The sequence below is a fragment of the Cryptotermes secundus genome, unplaced genomic scaffold (assembly GCF_002891405.2).
Source record: "Cryptotermes secundus unplaced genomic scaffold, Csec_1.0 scaffold26, whole genome shotgun sequence".
Classification (NCBI taxonomy): Eukaryota; Metazoa; Arthropoda; class Insecta; order Blattodea; family Kalotermitidae; genus Cryptotermes; species Cryptotermes secundus.
This window is the reverse complement of record NW_019743656.1, coordinates 3,196,195-3,205,302: the sequence shown is the minus strand read 5'-3', so window position 1 is coordinate 3,205,302 and position 9,108 is coordinate 3,196,195. Positions and strand designations below refer to the sequence as shown.

Here is a 9,108-nt window from a genome sequence, read left to right as displayed (position 1 = left end):
CACTTTCGGTATGCCCCAGAGTTGGTCTGGACGACGTGGAGAACAAAAAATTCTTGACTCTACCGGGACTCGAACCGCGACCCCTTGCAATCCACTCATACCGACTACACTATGCCGGCTCCCCAGATCTGAGAGGTTAAGTGTAAGTCTTAGTTGTCTTGTTGAACGTGACGTGAGGTAGTGTGAAGGACTTAATGTTTGTGCGCAATGAACAGCAGAATACGTGTAGCCTACTGACTGACTTGGAGCTGACAAACGTCTGAAGGAGACTGAAGCAGATAAGACTTGGGCCACGCAAGAGAGATAAGATGTTCCATTGTTTTACATCCCACTCTTCAGAGTCTCATGGATGTCACGAGATGTGAGTTAACCACAACGACGTTATCCCAAATCGTTATCCAAAGTTTTCCCGCCTTTATGACATTTCTGTTAATGAGGAAAATAGTTGGAGAAACATTAGATTCCCAAAGAAATTTCTGTACTTCTATATTTGTTCTTGGATCATTTTACGATACTGTCAGTGTCTAGAAGACCACGTGACCTAAGATACCAAACCGTGGATCGCGAGCCACATGCAGCTGTCTTCAACCGTTAATTTCGTACGCCATCCACCTCAAGTCTGTTTGCGCCTCCCGCAGTTCTGGAACGTCTCGTATACGGCTTTGATGTTCGTAACTTTGATCACACCTGGTATATAGAGTCGAACGACAGGGTGACAGATGAACGATAAATTAGAAAGGATTTGGAAGGAAGCGGTCGTGACCTAATTAAGGTATTATCCTTTCATTTGTCTGAAGGTAAAAAAAAAAGTAAATTTGCTCTCGTGCTTAGTTAATTAAGCGACACACCACTGAGACGTATGAGGAATGGAGGTATAGCTCCGCCATTCTTGACCTCGTCACAAAATGGAGCGGAGCCTTCAGCTTCACGTATCTTCCGAAAAAAAAAAAACTACTGGCCTTGCTCAGGGGAGTACACAACTGAGTAATCGCAGGTTCGATTCCCGGCAGGGGAGGGGCGCAAACCTCTCGGGGGGTTCACCCAGACTGTCGAATGTGTCCCGGAGGCTCTTTCCCCGGGAGTAAATTGACCGTGTGCAATGAGCACTCGCCTCCGTCTAAGAAAATAAGAACTCCATGCCTATTCGTAGAGCAGTGCTAAAATGAGCACAGGGCCAAATTACAAATATTTACCCCTAACTTGCAGCGATGTTATCGCTTGGAGAGCCCCCTGGTGGGTAGGGTAGACTTGCTGGCAGACACGTAGCTCATGGAATGGACTCAGTGTAACCCAGACCCATTCTGATAAGAGCAACTGGTCACACTCTTCTAGCCGTGAGACGTGTTTACGCTGTTGTATTCCGCCGCGTGTTAATTTTCCACTAAACCGAGTTACTCCTTAGTGAAGCCGTGCTACGTGACGACGCCACAGTCGTCCTAATCTTAAGTTCAATGTATCTTAAAGTTATCTGCCACAATTGGCCGCGCCATAGCTCAAGCGGTTGGCTTCCCACCGCGGCGCCCTGGGTTCGATCCCGGGTGTGGTCAAGTGGGATTTGTGGTGGACAAAGTGGCCCTGTGGCAGGTTTTCTCCGAGTACTTCGGTTTCCCCTGCCAATCTTCATTCCACCAATTGCTCCACAATCACCCTCACCTATCATCTGGGGCTGGTACAATAGGCCAGAAGTGGCCGCAGTACAAAGGACTTAGTCCCACCCCACTAGCAATAAAAAAAAGTATTTATCACAATGCTTTCATGTCTCACTATTCAAAGAGATCTACTTCAGATAAGGCTGATATATCTGTACCGATGATATTTAACGAAATTCGGACTCTTAAGTAAATTATAGAAATGGGCCATGAGGTCAACTCAACACGATTCTATTTTACCCTGAAGATGGAGACGATATGTTTCTCCGAAAGTTCTGTTGATTTTCAACGGACTAGACGACGATATATCCCAACTTTTCATAACCACCAGTGCGACAACCTCAAATCCTATCTGTTTTACTTAGACTGTTAATGGTTTATTTGAGACGGAACAGGCAAAAAAGAAGCCTGCGTTGCAGAAGATGATGATGTTATGTGACGACGCCATCATTAGTATTAGAATCACACATGGGAGGAAACAACTATATTCAAAGTTTTGGGAGGAAAACGTGATGTAAAGAAGTCATTAGGAAGAGCTAGGCATAGATGGAAGAAAATTATTACAATAGATCTGCAAGAATTGGGACAGAACGGCATAGACGGTCTCAACGGTCTCTGGATAGTACCTCTGGCGGGCCTTTCCCGGTATGGTAATGAACCTTGGGGGGTCCATAAATTATTGGGAATTTCTTGAGTATCTTAACCACTGTTAGCTTCTCAAAAAGGAGTCAGTTCCATGTAGATAGTTCAGAATGTATAGTGTCGAATCGTAGGGCGATAAGGGAATAATGAATTAGAAAGGATATGGAAGGAAGTGGTCGTGGCCTGTGTTGAGGTATTATCCTGGCATTTATCTGGAAGGACTGAGGAAAACTGCGAAAAACTTCAGTTAGGATTTCCGGTGTTTCAACCGAAATTTGAACTTGTCTTTCCCGAATACAAAAGTTACCGTCTGATCCACTACAAGGAAAACACACAAGAAGTAGACCGAGATCACGTTGGAAGAAAATAGGTCAGGAAAGATATCACACAGGAATAAAGAAGGACATTGCAGGGAACTAAGGAGCAGAAAGGTCCATGTGAAGAAGGAACCAGATGGACAGGTTCTATTAATACACGATCTTCGTAAAAAATTAATGAAATTAAGCCTTACGAATCAAGACATGTGGAGACTTCTATCTACTTGAATACAACTCCATCAAGACGGGTGAAATTCAATCGACGTTTCGGAGTAACATCGCCGTAATCATCAACGAAACCAAGCAAGAAGCCAGCATGTACAGGGCAGCAATATTGCTTGGCTCACTCTTCGACCCTGAAGATGGATGCAATATGTTCATCCGAAACGTCGGTTGCCTTCGACGGACTACATGGCGTGATATCCCATTTTCACCGGTGTGAAAGCCTCAAACCCAACAAAATATATGAGGTTCTTTCTGTGGTAGCTATAAGGCGTAGGCCTATTACGATATTAGATGCGACGCCGTGTAAATTTGTCGATTATCCTCCGAGCTAGGTCTCTGTCTCCCAAGAGACAGCTAAACAACTGACGAAACAGGTGCGATCATGCAAAGTGGCACTGGGGCAGGTTTTCTCCGAGTACTTCGGTTTCCCCTGCCAATTCTCATTCTACCGACTGGGCCATACACATTGATCATCCTATCATCTATGTGATAAAGTCTTGTTACTACGTCTAGGTTTTCCTAGTGGTCTCTTTCCTTCTGGTTTTCCCAACCAAAACCCTGTACGTATTCCCGTTCTCCACAATGCGTTCTACATGTCCTGCCCATCACATTGTTCTTGGCGTCATAATTCTAATTGTTTTTTTAAGTTCGTTAGCCTATTTCCCTAAGTAAGTTTATGCGATCTCCATGCTCTCTGTGTCCCTGTGAACACCCCTTCCTCTATTAACTTTTCAGTACCTGAACCAATCTTTATGAAACTTGATATGTATATCGTGGCACCTGAGCCAATCAAATCGGCATACTTGATAAATCCATCCCATCAGTCTGTCTCCCTATCGTTGCTAGGTGACGTTTCCGGGAGGCTTCGTTTTCTATGCGCTCTGTGTCGCATCAACGGAAAGCAGGCAGTTAGTTACTAACAGCGTCGTTAGACAACAAAATTTAGAAACAACTGAAATAAGGCTCATGTTTTAGTTTACGCGGTTCAGTGATTCCCGTAAGTTGGTCGTGATCTTGTTACACCCACAAGCGCGCCTGCGCGGACTGTCGCGTTAGAGTAATCATGCGTTCACTTTACCCAAGTGGGCACCAACTGTAAAGAAAACACCAAGGCCAATGTTCACTTTCACCGCTGTTTGCATTACTTTCACCGTTCTCACATACTTTTCACTCTCTCCTAATCAGAGCTCTAGGCACGCACAGACCGCATCTTGCACACAGCCAACGTCGCTTTCCAGGTCAAGGCAATAGCGTGAGAGCGGGCATCTTCTTAAGCTCGAGCCGTAACTACCCATAATTCTTACATCGATTGCCTAGGAATCGGGGTTCGGTTCCAGACATGGGAAAGACATTTTCTTGAAGAGTTCTATCTTCTGGGATATAACGCCGTGTAGCCCTGTCGAAAGTCAACCGACGTTTCGGCGTTATATCTCAGACGACAGACCTCATCACAACCACCTCTGTGAGAACCTCAAATCCTACAAGATTTTTTGAAGAGCTCTGTCTTCTGGAATATAGCGCCCTATAGCCGCGTTGAAAGCCAACCGATATTTCGGAGCAACATATCGCCTCCATCTTCAGAGTCGAAGAATAAGCCGATCAAGAGAACAACCTACGCTTTACAGTAATGGATATTCGGGTCCGTCAAAAAGGGAATAATTTCTTGACTATCTCAGAAACTATCAGCTTCTGAAGCTAAGGTGAGCTTGTTGCTTGGTTGGCCTATCTTTGACCTTGAAGATGAAGGCTGTATGTGCCTGTGAAACGTCGGTAAGTTTTACAAGTATAGACGGCGTCACATCTTTGTGACAGAGAACTATTTCCCAGACTTCCAGCCCATCAGAATCTAAAAGTCGTATGCGTGAGGTAATATAGAATAAAGCTGCCTTTGTACATCATAGGAAATAAAAATGTAACCAATTACCCATTTAAAGTATAATGGTTGTAGTATTTACCACCTCTTCTATGATTAGAACTCTCTGCATTTTGTCCACACAGTCTGTTTATGCCTCTCGTATAGTTCTCACAATAAACAACGATAAACAGCGTCACCGATCTGCCACTTGTAAAGAACACACAGCGTAATTTCTGTGCCCGTTGGAACCGAATTCTTGAATATCTTTAGTTGAACTGTCATCAGTTCAGAAACCTAAAATCCCGCGGCCCCTGTGCTTGTAACCATCGTAACATCTTCACTTTCACACTGCCCGCATCAAAAAGACGAGCGGGTGAAGTCTGGGAACCTTCTATCAAAAAGATGCTCTTTTGCCCTCCCCACAATAAATTTTCTCTCACTTTTCCCGTGACATCAATATGGAAAGAGACGACTGCGACATAGCTTGAATTACTATCCCAGCATTACCTGACCAGCCTGAGGAATATCACGAAAATCCTCGATAAGAATAGCCAGGCCGAGGTACGAATCCGAGAATTCCTAATGCGCGATAAGAGAACCATAGCGCGAGGAGAAGCAATGAATCTGTTTGGGCTCCCTGGATAGGAGATCGGTCCATAGCGAGGCCAGTGTACACAAAGGGATCAACAAGAATCAGGAAACTCGATCTCGGAATTGACCGAGGTCCTTCAGGGTCCGAGTGTGACGTCGTATTGATGGGTAGCAGAACTGAGTACTGACACAAACACGATCTTGAGAGGCGGCCCCGAGATGAAGAGAAAATCCGTGTCATGTGAGCGGACAGAGCAAGCAACATGAGAAGAAAGTTAAACTGGCGAAAACTCGACGTGTGCGTCACAACAGAACTTCTTCCACGTCATCCCAGAATGTTCAGAAGTTTCCGAAAGGAACTGGTTGCTTCACCCCGCATGCCACGGAGGACGGATTTACCCTAACTCAGATGCAAAGGACAGGCAGAGCACAAACGTCCAATATGGACCGATACTCAGGCGGTACAGCCGCGAGATGGGTGCCCGAGGCTAGCCTCTCGGCAGGGGTTCTCCACAGCGTCCAGACTGGCTGTGGGACCAACAAAAGCTTCATTTGGCAAATCGGAACCAGACCCTTTTTCATCGGCGGTAAAACGGTGGCGCGGTGGCGTAGTTAGTTGAGGCACTATGCTACAACCCAGAAGGTCAGGGTTCGATTCCCGATGAAGTCACTGGATTTTTCACTGCGCCTAATCCTTCCAGCCTCACTATGGCCATGGGGTCCACTTAGCCTCTGACAGAAATGAGTATCAGGAATCTTCATGGGGTTAAAGGGAGGCCGGCCGGGCAGCGCGTAAGGCAGACAACCTCACCGCCGTGAGCTGTATGTCTAGAAAATGTGGGATCCTCAACATCTCACAAACCTATGGGCCTCCACGGCCTGTTACAGGGATAGCTTTACCTTTTTTATACATAGACTCCCACCCAAAATATCTTCATGGGGTGTTGCTTAAATAATTAAGCACAGTTAGTTGGTTGAGGCACTATGCTACAAGCCGGAAGGTCGCGGGCTCGAATCCCGATGAGGTCGTTGGATTTTTTTCAATTACGTACTCCTTCCAGCCGCACTATGGCCCTGGGGTCTACTCAGCCTCTAACAAAAACGAGTACCAAGAACATTCTTTGAATGTTCTTGTGGGTAAAGGGCGGCCGGCGCGTAGGGCTGACAACCTTACCGCCACCTATAAGCCGATTGTCTAGAAAATGTGGGAACCTCAACATCTCACAAACCTATGTGCCTCCGTGGCCTGTTACCGGGATACCTTTACTTTACTTCTTTTTACAGTAACAACTTCTTAAATTTTAGAAGTAGCCATTCTCCGCTTGAGCAGTGGTTCCTTTCGGTACCAATATCAAAGCATATTCATCATAATACAGCACTGGCCCCGCTGTTCCGTGTTACGGATGTTACAAAACAGACTTCTTCAATCGTTTCGTTAGCGGGTTGGTATACTGGCAATGTTAATGTTGTAGCTTTTGAAGTTCTCCCAGCGGTGGTTATTAAGAGTACTGTCTTTTGGGGTATAACGTCGTGTATTCCGTTGAAAGTCAACCGACGTTTAGGAGGAAAATATCGCCCCCATCTTCAGGTTCGAATAAGACAAGCAAGATACCAGCGTGAAAGCAAGTAGCAAGCAACGTTTAATGTTGTGCAGGGAAATAATAGCTGTTTATTGTGATAACCATATGGAACACAAATACTCTCCGTGGGCAGGATTCCCAGTTCTGTAATATATATAAATTCAGTCCGTACCTCACAGGAAACACATTACGTCTACGCTACAGAGCCCAACCGGTTAATGCTGTTTAGGGAAACAGTCACTGTTTATTGTGAGAACCGTACGGAACACACAGCCACACTGTGTGGGCACAATGCAGAGATTTTGTATTGTAACGCGTAGAGCCGTTACTATGCGACGACCGAGAAATATGCCAATGTACCAGAGACGTTTCCAGGCAACGGCTCGGCAAACACGTTCCCGCAGCAACGAATCGACGCGCAACAATATAGGTACTGCTGAAAACGGGGTATTTCTACGTGGTCCGTGTCGATGCGTTATCTTGAAGACAACTTGGGCGACAAAGTCAGTTCTGTATAGGGACTCTGTGAAGGGAGGACTTTGAGCGCGGGAAGCTGGAGTTATCACGTAAGTCCACTCTTGCGCTGACATTTCCTCTGCGTCCGATGTTTAGATACGCGGGTTGCTTAAACTCCAGGCGAGCCCGTAGTTACCTGCTGAATCGGGGGATGAAATGTTCAACTTTAAGATGTCGGCTACTATAACGGCTGATGAATGATGAACTGCAAAGGACTAGGAAGGAAGTGGTTGTAGCCTACGGAGGTACTAACCTGGCGTTTGTCTTCTTGGCCTGAGAAAAATCAACAAAAGCCTTAGACAGGACAGCCTGTGTCCAAGCCGAGACTGGAACCAAGCACCTCTGGAATAAGGGTAACCTGTTCTCATGTCATTGAGTTTGTAGGTACGGTCTTGTGGGAGTGACGACGTGTAGTTTGGTAAATAGGTACTAAAGGTACGGACGAACCTAAATGCAAGCAACATTTGGTCGGTTCCCACTTCGAGTCTGAGGATGGATACAGCAAGTTCGTCCGAAACGTCGGTAAACTTCTGGTAGGTTACAAGGTGTCACATCCCAGAATATAAGAAAAGTAAAATTGTCGTTATGCTTAACTAATTAAGCACCACGCCATGAAGACGTATGGGGAGCGGAGGTATAGCTCCATCATTCTTGACCTCGGCACTAGATAGAGAGGTGAGTGGTCAGCTTACGGCCGTGGAGAACCTTTGCGCTGACCACGCGACACCCTCTATCCGCTAAAGTTGGCACTATAAGCGGCAGTCGCTCGGTCGGTATAGTTCGCTTGCGGACTACAGACCACGGAGTTTTTGTTTTGGTCAGCTTGAAACTCTGGGCGCTTTACACCCGTAGAAAGAGCCTCCGGTACCCATTGGAAAGGAGGCTGGGTTGGCCCCAGGGCCGATCTAGACAATGTGGAGTAGAGAAAAATCCCATTCTCCTACCGGGAATCGAAACCCGGATGTCCAGTCCGCAGACCATCGCTATAGCGGCGGATCCCAGAAAACTACCGTTAATATCGAAACAAATTCTAGAGTAAGCAAGTAAATCAAAAGAAGCCTGAGACCAAGGAAGACCTTGGATAAGATGGTATGAGTATGGAAAGTTGGAAGAAGGCTCCAGCGGCTGTGCTATGAAGTGAATAGGTGGAGGGGGGTGTATGTCTGAAAAGAGGCTTACTAATATGGAAATAAAGACAAAGAGCATTCTAAACCATGGCACTAGATGGAGGTTTTAGCTTTACTCCCCGGCCATTTTACCCCGTGGAAAGAACCTCCAACATCCATTGAATAGAAGGCTGGATGGACCCCTGAGCTGGTCCGGAAGCTGTGAATAAGAGAGAAACGTCTTCCCCTTGCCGGGAATCAAACCCTGGTTGCCCAGCCCATAGCCCAATTAAAACGAACACGGTAAGCCACATAGACACATATAGAAAGTGGAATTTGGGTACACACCTTACTTCGCTTCTGTTCTAAATTGAAAACCAATATCCCAGATTAACCTAAGCTGATACACAGTATTATTATTTGTGACATTCAGACATTTTAACCTGCATCTCACGTTCGAAACCAGTTTTTGGAATGACGCTGAAGAAAACAAGACGAAAGAGAAACAGACGCAGCAACTGACGTGAACGAAATCAAAAGTTATTACCATTGTGGAGAGACGAAGAGAGATGGGAGGGGTTCATCGTTGCATCTTATGATCTGTGCCAGAAAGGTCCCGACTACATT

General features: G+C 45.9%; 1 long non-coding RNA gene across 2 annotated transcripts in view; it reads right to left on the bottom strand.

Moving 5' to 3' along the window:
- LOC117283063 overlaps positions 1–9,108 on the bottom strand; it is a 132,396-nt gene that overhangs the window by 15,876 nt on the left and 107,412 nt on the right. The window lies entirely within an intron of this gene.